This window comes from Neopsephotus bourkii, unplaced genomic scaffold, assembly GCF_033783945.1.
Source record: "Neopsephotus bourkii isolate Nb327-2 ecotype Australia unplaced genomic scaffold, CSIRO-AGI_Nbou_v1 NB_1545, whole genome shotgun sequence".
NCBI classification, from domain to species: Eukaryota; Metazoa; Chordata; class Aves; order Psittaciformes; family Psittacidae; genus Neopsephotus; species Neopsephotus bourkii.
In genome coordinates this window covers 69093-77470 of record NW_026902021.1, presented here as the reverse complement: position 1 = coordinate 77470, position 8378 = coordinate 69093, and the positions used below count along the sequence as shown (strand labels likewise).

Genomic DNA, 8378 nt, shown 5'->3' with positions numbered 1-8378 from the left:
GGTGGATAATCTCAGGCCAGTAAATGCTCCGGTCTGCTCCGACAGTGTGGATCTACACTAGGAGAATCAGAATTTGTAACTACTCTAACTAAGCATGACCTGCTAATGGCTTTCTATTGCCACCTGGCAGGACATACTCATTTTACCTTCAATCTGAATTATAAACCAAGACAACAAAAAAACACGTCATTATGTTCAAGGGTCAGAGACGCTTTGAGTTCTGAGAGGGAAAAATCAATATTCTAACTACCAAAGTAACAGAATAGGCCAACAGTGATAAATACCACTATCACGAGGAAAGCACAAAAATCTCAGCCCAACACTAGGCACAGAGCTAACACAGGTTTAACCAAACTGTGTAAATCAAAATAAGTAAAAGCACAATACACCACAGTACCAACCTTAAACAACTAGGTGGGTTTCTGGACTTTAAGGTACCAGTTTCACAATTTTTAGTTTAAATAATAACTGTATTCTTCAATTCTTTTTTAGCTACTGCAATTTAAGTCTACTCTGATTTTGTCTGGATAAAAAAAAAAAAAATCACTGCAGACACAAGTATAATAGTACAGAATGCTACAATCATGCGGTAATCTACTACCTTCTGCACCCCGTTCAAAACAATACAAAAATAAAGACTCTCCAGTAAGTGCAACTCTCCTCAGTTGCACTTAGTAACTAATCAAAGGTCTTAAAACTCATAAAAACCTTCAAGTTTGCTTTGCACCAGATTGCTGTTCACATGCATCTATATTTAAAAGAAGGAAAAGAGCTTTTAGTTGAAAAATATTTGAGGCTTTTCTTCTGAAAAGAGTAAATTAACTGGGAAAAAAATTAAAAGAAAGAAGAATTTATCACTGCAATTCAGCAAGAAGCAAAGCATTTATAATCCTGGGAGCAGCATGTAAGTACTCTCCAACAGAAATACTGGCTACTTGTTTGAAATCCAGCTGTTATCCAGACATATTATTAAATATGAGTAGGGGGTTCATAATATACTAATTACAACTTCCTCCTACCTGTCTGACACAACAATTTCTTGAAGGAGAATTTCAACCATGATAGCTATTTTGGGAAATATGCAGCTAGATCTAAAATTTACTGGTTAATGCTTGGAATACAGAACCCCTCTTTCCCTTCTGCCTCACTGCTTATGCCATCCTCCCCTGCTTCAGGGGTGGATGAGGTTTGGTTCAGGGCTCCATTCATCCATTTTCTTTGTTTTTACAGGCAAGGTTTCCCAACATAGGGAAGAATGCAGACAAGCACGTGCTATGTCTGACTTCATAAAATTTTCCATTCTCTCAAGTTTTTAAATCAAGTCAAGGCAGCATCATTATAATTTTCACCTATAAGTTACACCATGTTTTAATCTCAAAGTACTGCAACATTACCGCATTGATAAGACTGGGCATTAAACAGTCCAGCTTGTTTCACAGTCTCAGCATGCAGATCTGGTTATTCAGAGCAAGAATAAAAATGATCAGATTGGTTAGAAACATGTTTTTTTCGGTTTGGGGTTGTTTTTTTTTTTTTTTTTGTCCTTTATTCATCGTTCAACTAAGAACTGATTTCTCTGGCAATATTATCACAGTGCCTACTGATTGAGTACAGCTGAATTTTAACAGGAAGGAGTATATAGTACATCAACTTCTACCATTAGAAACACAAAAAACTTCTAGGTTAATACTTTTTTCCCCTAGGACTACAAGACATTCTTACAGACACAAAACACTAATACGCATCTCAAACTGAACACTGCTAGCACTGGACTGCAATAAAAACTATTTGTGAATTAATATAAAGCAGCTAAAAAAAAACAACCAGAGTTTCATTAAAGTTCACTTGGTTTGGTATCGTAAACTTTGGTAGGGGAGACCCAGCTCCCAAAACTATGAGCTTTTGGAGAAGTTTAACACTACAAAAGCACAATGCATTTGACAGATGCTAGGTTCACTACAGATTAACATTAAAGACAGACAACTACGATAAGAAGCAGTACGCCATACGGAATATCCAAGCCATCACTTTGGCAAGGGGGAAGGGAAGATGCACAAGCAAGCCCTTCAGTTTTAACAAAATCATTACAGGGACAGAATAGCCCTGCTTTGCCATGTAAGTGCTCAACTGCAGCTGGCCAAAGGACACAGCAAAACCATTTTAAAACTATGTGAACTAAATTCTCCAAGATCACTAATTAAGATTCAATCAAATTTCTCCAAAGACTGAGTAATACGTTGGTTATGACCCATTACCTCCTCCATCTAACTGGTATGTTGGTTTAGTAGCCACCATCATAATCATTAAATGCAAAAAAAAAAAAAAAAAGTAAATAAAGTAAGGAGAACAAAAACAACTTTGGCCATATTTTCTATGCCTGAGAACATCCAAAAAAGTCTGCTAAGCTTAAAAGCACTCAAAACCACAGCACCCTAAATAAATCCACAGCACAAAAAAAAGTTAATTGGCACACGCCCACGTAAGTACTAGCAAAACTTAAAAATTCTAGTTCAGAAAAAAGCATTTCAAAGAACTCAAAAAACAAAACAAAAAAATAAAAGACAAAGCATAAAAACCTCAAAACACCCCAAACACCTCACCTTGATAAAAGCCAAACCCAAAAGAAGCTCCCTGTTTGGAAGCTGTGCCTTATATATCCCAGGCCCTACCCACAGCCCCCCCCTCAATGCCCTGGCTCAGGGGTGGGGCCAATCACTACCTGGGGTAAAAGCAGCCTGACAAGGGACAGCTGGGTTGGTTTTGGTTGGAGTTTGCTTTGTTGGTTTGTCTCTGGCTTTTAAGTTTTTGGGGTTTTTTTTTATGCTTTAGGTTTACTTTCAAAGCTCACAGACTGCATAGCTTCAATTTTATGAAGTCAGGTTGAGAGTTACACACAGAAAACTCTCAAAAAGCTTAGATATTAATGAATTTTCTGCTTCCTTTCAGACAACGCCTGGCCTTTACACAGATTAAGTTCCAACTTCAACCCCCTCTGAGCAGGGTGAAAAGTACATTGTAGCATTTTGTACTGACACTGTTAGCTGGTTAGGTATCAGCCAAGCATGAGTAGTTGAGCCCTCAAATTGATCCCCTCAATTATTTCTTTATAATCAGCATTCTGAATAGTGGAAGATTAAGCTCAAGAACACTTTCGATCACAGAGTTGTTTCTATGTACTGGTCCCTTGGCACAGTTACCAATGCCAGTGAAGCAGAAACTGATTTAAGACCTTTCCTGTACAAAACCACTGTTTACAAGTTCTTTAATGGGGCAAGAAATTAATATGCATGTTAGAAATGAACTCACTTCCTCCACTACTCAGGGAAAGAAACTAAATAAAAAGCTTCTAACTAGCTGGAGCAGCAATACAGCCACCATGTTAGCTCAAAACAAACTATGTTACTTCAGCATTCCCTCCTGCCATTGCTGCGGAACCACATCAGTTCTATACAGCCACAACTAGACTTGGATTTCAGAAAGAAAAGAAACAATTTAAAGAAGTTAAAAATTGTGTTAAGCTAATTCATCAGCTTAGGTTCTCAACAGCCAATTTCAAGACCTTTCTTCTAGAATGAGTTAATTCAATATGAACGAAAAAAAACCACGCAAGCCACATCTCTCTGACCCCTTCATTTAAATGATGTGGAAGTGCCAATGCAAATCACAAGCAAATATACTCATTGAAACAGTCATGCTGCACTACCATACACACTCGAAGATGGTGCTATAAAACATCCCATTTTATTTTTCTCATCCCCATGGTACATTTCAAAGCTCTTCCTGCTGTACTGATGGTTCTCCTCAGGCCTTTTCTGTCAGAAAATATTCTTCTTTCTTAGTTTTTATAGTCCCATAAGTCTAAAGCAAAACTTAATGCTCAGAACTCCACTATAAGACACAAAAATAATTACTGCATCCAGCCATTTAGTTTTTATTATCTGCAGTAAGAAAAAATAATAAAAATCAGCCATATAATACTTCACAGACAAATAAATAGAGCAAAGAACTCTGAAATATTAATTCCATGCAGACTGTAAAGAACCTGTGCTTTCTATACTTTAGACTTATAAAAGGAGAAATTTATAAACTAAAAAAATTTTTTTTACTACTCTCCACCAAAAAGCACCAGTTTTTTAACAGCCTGTACATCCCTAAACAACATAAATATACTGTTTCGGTTTTCTTTAAATCTAGGCATTCAACTTACTTTTTATAAGTACATACACCCAAAAGCACCTTCATATAACTGGTATGTTGGTTTAGTAGCCACCATCATAATCACTAAATACAAAAAAAAAAAAAAAGTAAATAAAGTAAGGAGAACAAAAACAACTTTGGCCATATTTTCTATGCCTGAGAACATCCAAAGAAGTCTGCTAAGCTTAAAAGCACTCAAAACCACAGCACCCTAAATAAATCCACAGCACAAAAAAAGTTAATTGGCACACGCCCACGTAAGTACTAGCAAAACTTAAAAATTCTAGTTCAGAAAAAAGCATTTCAAAGAACTCAAAAAACAAAACAAAAGACAAAGCATAAAAACCTCAAAACACCCCACACATCTTACCTTGATACAAGCCGAGCCCAAATGAAATGCCCTGCTTGGAAGCTGTGCCTTATATATCCCAGGCCCTACCCACAGCCCTCCCTCAATGCCCTGGCTCAGGGGTGGGGCCAATCACTACCCCAGATAAAAGCAGCCTGACAAGGGACAGCTGGGTTGGTTTTGGTTGGAGTTTGCTTTGTTGGTTTGTCTCTGGCTTTTAAGTTTTTGGGGTTTTTTTTTTATGCTTCAGGTTTACTTTCAAAGCTCACAGACTGCATAGCTTCAATTTTATGAAGTCAGGTTGAGAGTTACACACAGAAAACTCTCAAAAAGCTTAGATATTAATGAATTTTCTGCTTCCTTTCAGACAACGCCTGGCCTTTACCAACTGCCTTGTGTCCTATCTGGTTGTTCCTTGACATCCTCTTTTCCACAGCTTCCATCATGGACCTCTGTGCCATCTGACTTGACCACTAGATTGCAATTAAAAAGCCAGTCCTGGCTAGTCAGTACAATTCATGGGCTACAACAACCATCAAAATGACCGTGGTTTGGCTCATTTCAATAGGTGAGACTCTGAACTGGAAAAGGAACGCAGAAGCTTTTCACATCCAAAACAGTGGGTGACTGCTGGTCAAAATGGAAACTCTGGCCAAGTACTACTGATTAGCAGACCCTAACATCTGGGCTGGCCTAAGTCCACCTCTTAGCTCATACATAGCTACACCACAAGAATTGGCCTCAAGCACCGCTCCTGATCAGGCTTACCCTACTCAATCATACCTTTTCTTAATGGTCTTCCAAGTCCAAAACTCAGAAGACAATAACTGCATGCATAGTATGCCTTCCAGGAAAGCATGAGTTTATGCTCCTGTGGTAGTATATTCTGTTCCACACACAGTTTAAAGACTTGAATAGATGCTGCTAAAATCTGTACTTCACAATTTCCACATGAAGCAAGTAGAAAAAGGTTTATTAGTTATATCAAAGACTGAAAGATCAATGAACGGCTGGTAAAATTCACATTGAAAACTGAGATGCACTGGCAATACAGCGTATAGAAAGGCTAACTTCTAAGCAAAAAAACAAAAAACTCAACCAAAACCAAACACCCTGAAGAGTGTAAAGGAAGCCAATGAATAAACTTTTAAATTAGCACCTCTGTGATGTGCACCTGCCTTTAAGGATTGAAAATAAAGAAAAAAAATCTGTTAAATGAGCTAAGGAGGTGAAACATATAATTCAGATAAACTAAGGTACACTGCAAGCAGCCATAGGCAGAGTGTCGTATGCTCTGTGTGCAAGAGCAAGAAAAAAATTATTGTGTGCTACTAAGGCAAATGATTCATGGTAGAATGGCTACATCCACCATTTTGGCCAAGGTATACATGCCTAAACCCAAAAAGCCTAACTGCAAAAAAAATTCAGGAAGAACAGGGATGATAGGAGAAAAGATGCTATCTTTACCATAAAAAAAAAAACCAACCAACCTAACAAGCAAACAAAACCCTGTTACCATGACAAGACACCTACAAATTGACCTTTTAATGCCTGGTTTGTTGTTAGTTGTCAGTGCTGTACTTTTGTCATTTCCTTTGTATCTGACAGAGGAGCATTCTGCAGCTGAGCCAGGGTTCTCCAAATCTGAGGTTAACTTGGCCCAATCCTCACTTTAAATCTTTGCTGTATCTGAAAGTGTGCCTCTTATTAAGAAAGGTATCAAACGGCTGAAGAGTTGGTTTTGCTCTTGCTGCCTTCAACCAACTTGAGTAAGCAGAGTAGCAGAGGAATACAGTAAATGCCTACAACATCTCATTAAGCGGTATCAGGAAATATCACACAACTTTCACCGGGCAGTAAGGAAACTGCTGGTTTTGTTGCAATGTCAGACTGCTGGCAAACGAAGTGCTGACTGCAATTTAGTAATAATAAAAAATTCATTTAAAAGACAGGACTGATAAATTTCTTTATATTTTCTTATAGAGCGGTGAATCACAATGCTAGCTGGTCTCATCTAAAAACTTTTAAATATGCAAGAGACTTTAAACAACAAATCCATCTTAAACACGACCTGCATAATTCTGGCAACTATTCAACTACTTGTATATATGAAAGAGTCAAGGCAGGGTGAAAAAAAAAATAAAAAAAAAAAAATCAGCTGTGTCCAGTAACTTGATGGGGTTAAGATAAGAAGCAAAGACTAGATACATGTATTTACCAAACTGCCCTTCAAAAAGTGCAAAGGTTACCCCAGGGGAAGGGAGGTGGAAGCAGCTGGCATTAGGGAAACACATTTCACTAGAGGAAAAGCCATACTAACACCTACAGTCAAAACTATTCACGTTTTTTACACTTGAGAAGTTGGCAACTTTATACTGCTTCCTCGATCAGTAAAGGCTAGGCCCAATCTCCTTCGAAAAGGCACTCTTTTATAGCTGAGGTTGCCAAGTCTTTACTGTTTGACCAACTACACACATAATGCTCTCAGTTCTCCGTCACCCTGAGCCAGCTCCAGAGCTCAGGAACTACCTTTCTTTAGACACCCCGAGGCTTCAGGCCCAAAAAAGATTGCAAGCGATTACCATATGCTGAAGTACTTTGTTCTTGTCCTGCAGGAATTGCTATTCCAGTCCCTGTCAGAGGCACTGAAGATGGAAATGGCAACTCTACAAACATCACGTGAGCCCTGATGCCCCATCGTTTTCATGACTACATTCTGTACGGATCAGTGGCTTCATTCTTCATTCCCCTCGTTATCATGATAGTCACTTATTTTCTTACAATCCAAGTGCTACACAAGAAGGTCTACTTGATAAACAAACCACCTCACCATTCCACTTGCTCAACAGTGTCCACAGTATTTCAGTGTGGCACAACATCTGCGTCCTCGCCAGAAAAGGTGGCCATGCTAAACGGCTCCAGAAAAGACAAGATTTTGTCCAATGACATGCCAGTCTGCAGAGCGTACACAACAGGGACAAAGTCCATGAAAACAATAACCAGTGAGCAAAGGGCATCAAAAGTTCTGGGGGTTGTACTTTTTCTTTTCTTGTTGATGTGCTGCCCATTCTCCATAACAAACATAAGTTCAGTTCTGTGCAACTCCTGCAACCAAGAGATTTCTCAAAAGCTTACGGAGATACTTGTCTGGATAGGATATGTATCCTCAGGAGTGAACCCTCTCGTCTATACAGTAATCAACAAAACATTTAGGGACGCTTTCAGCAAGTATATCACTTGCAACTATCGGACCACAAGGCCTATCAAGGCCCTTAAAAAACGCTCCAGCAGGATCTCTTTGAGAAGCTCTGCGATAGAAAATTCCAAGTTCTTTGTCGTGCATGGGATGAGAAATGGGATTAACCCCATCAGATATCAGAGCCCAATGAGGCTGAGGAGCTCACCCATCCAAGCATCATCAGCCATTCTGCTGGATACATCGCTGCTCACAGAGAATTAAGTTGATAAAACAGAAGAACAAGTCAGATACGTATAGTGGAATGGCAGCTATGCCTATATCATAGTGTCACTGTATGTATTGTTCTAGGTAACACAAATGTACTGTAAGACTATATAAATACTGTTGTTTTCTGTTACTTATGCAAGCAACACCTTACAAATTAATATTAATTCCTCTCCTCCAAAGCCTCCCCTATTTTAACCCAACCCCATGGTGGCACTCACAGCTTCATTCCACGATAAATGACTAATGCAGAAATGTAGCCAACAGGAAAAGGGAAATAAATAAAAGCTAAACCTATCTGACTATCTGACTTCAGTTCTCACCGCACCCAGGCCCTTCAAAGTACATTTTCATAAGAAAATCTTCTCT

General features: G+C 38.7%; 1 pseudogene; it reads left to right on the top strand.

Moving 5' to 3' along the window:
* The first annotated feature begins 4913 nt into the window (after nucleotides 1-4913).
* On the top strand, nucleotides 4914-8092 carry LOC133221762 (5-hydroxytryptamine receptor 2B-like; annotated as a pseudogene).
* The last annotated feature ends 286 nt before the right edge of the window (nucleotides 8093-8378 follow it).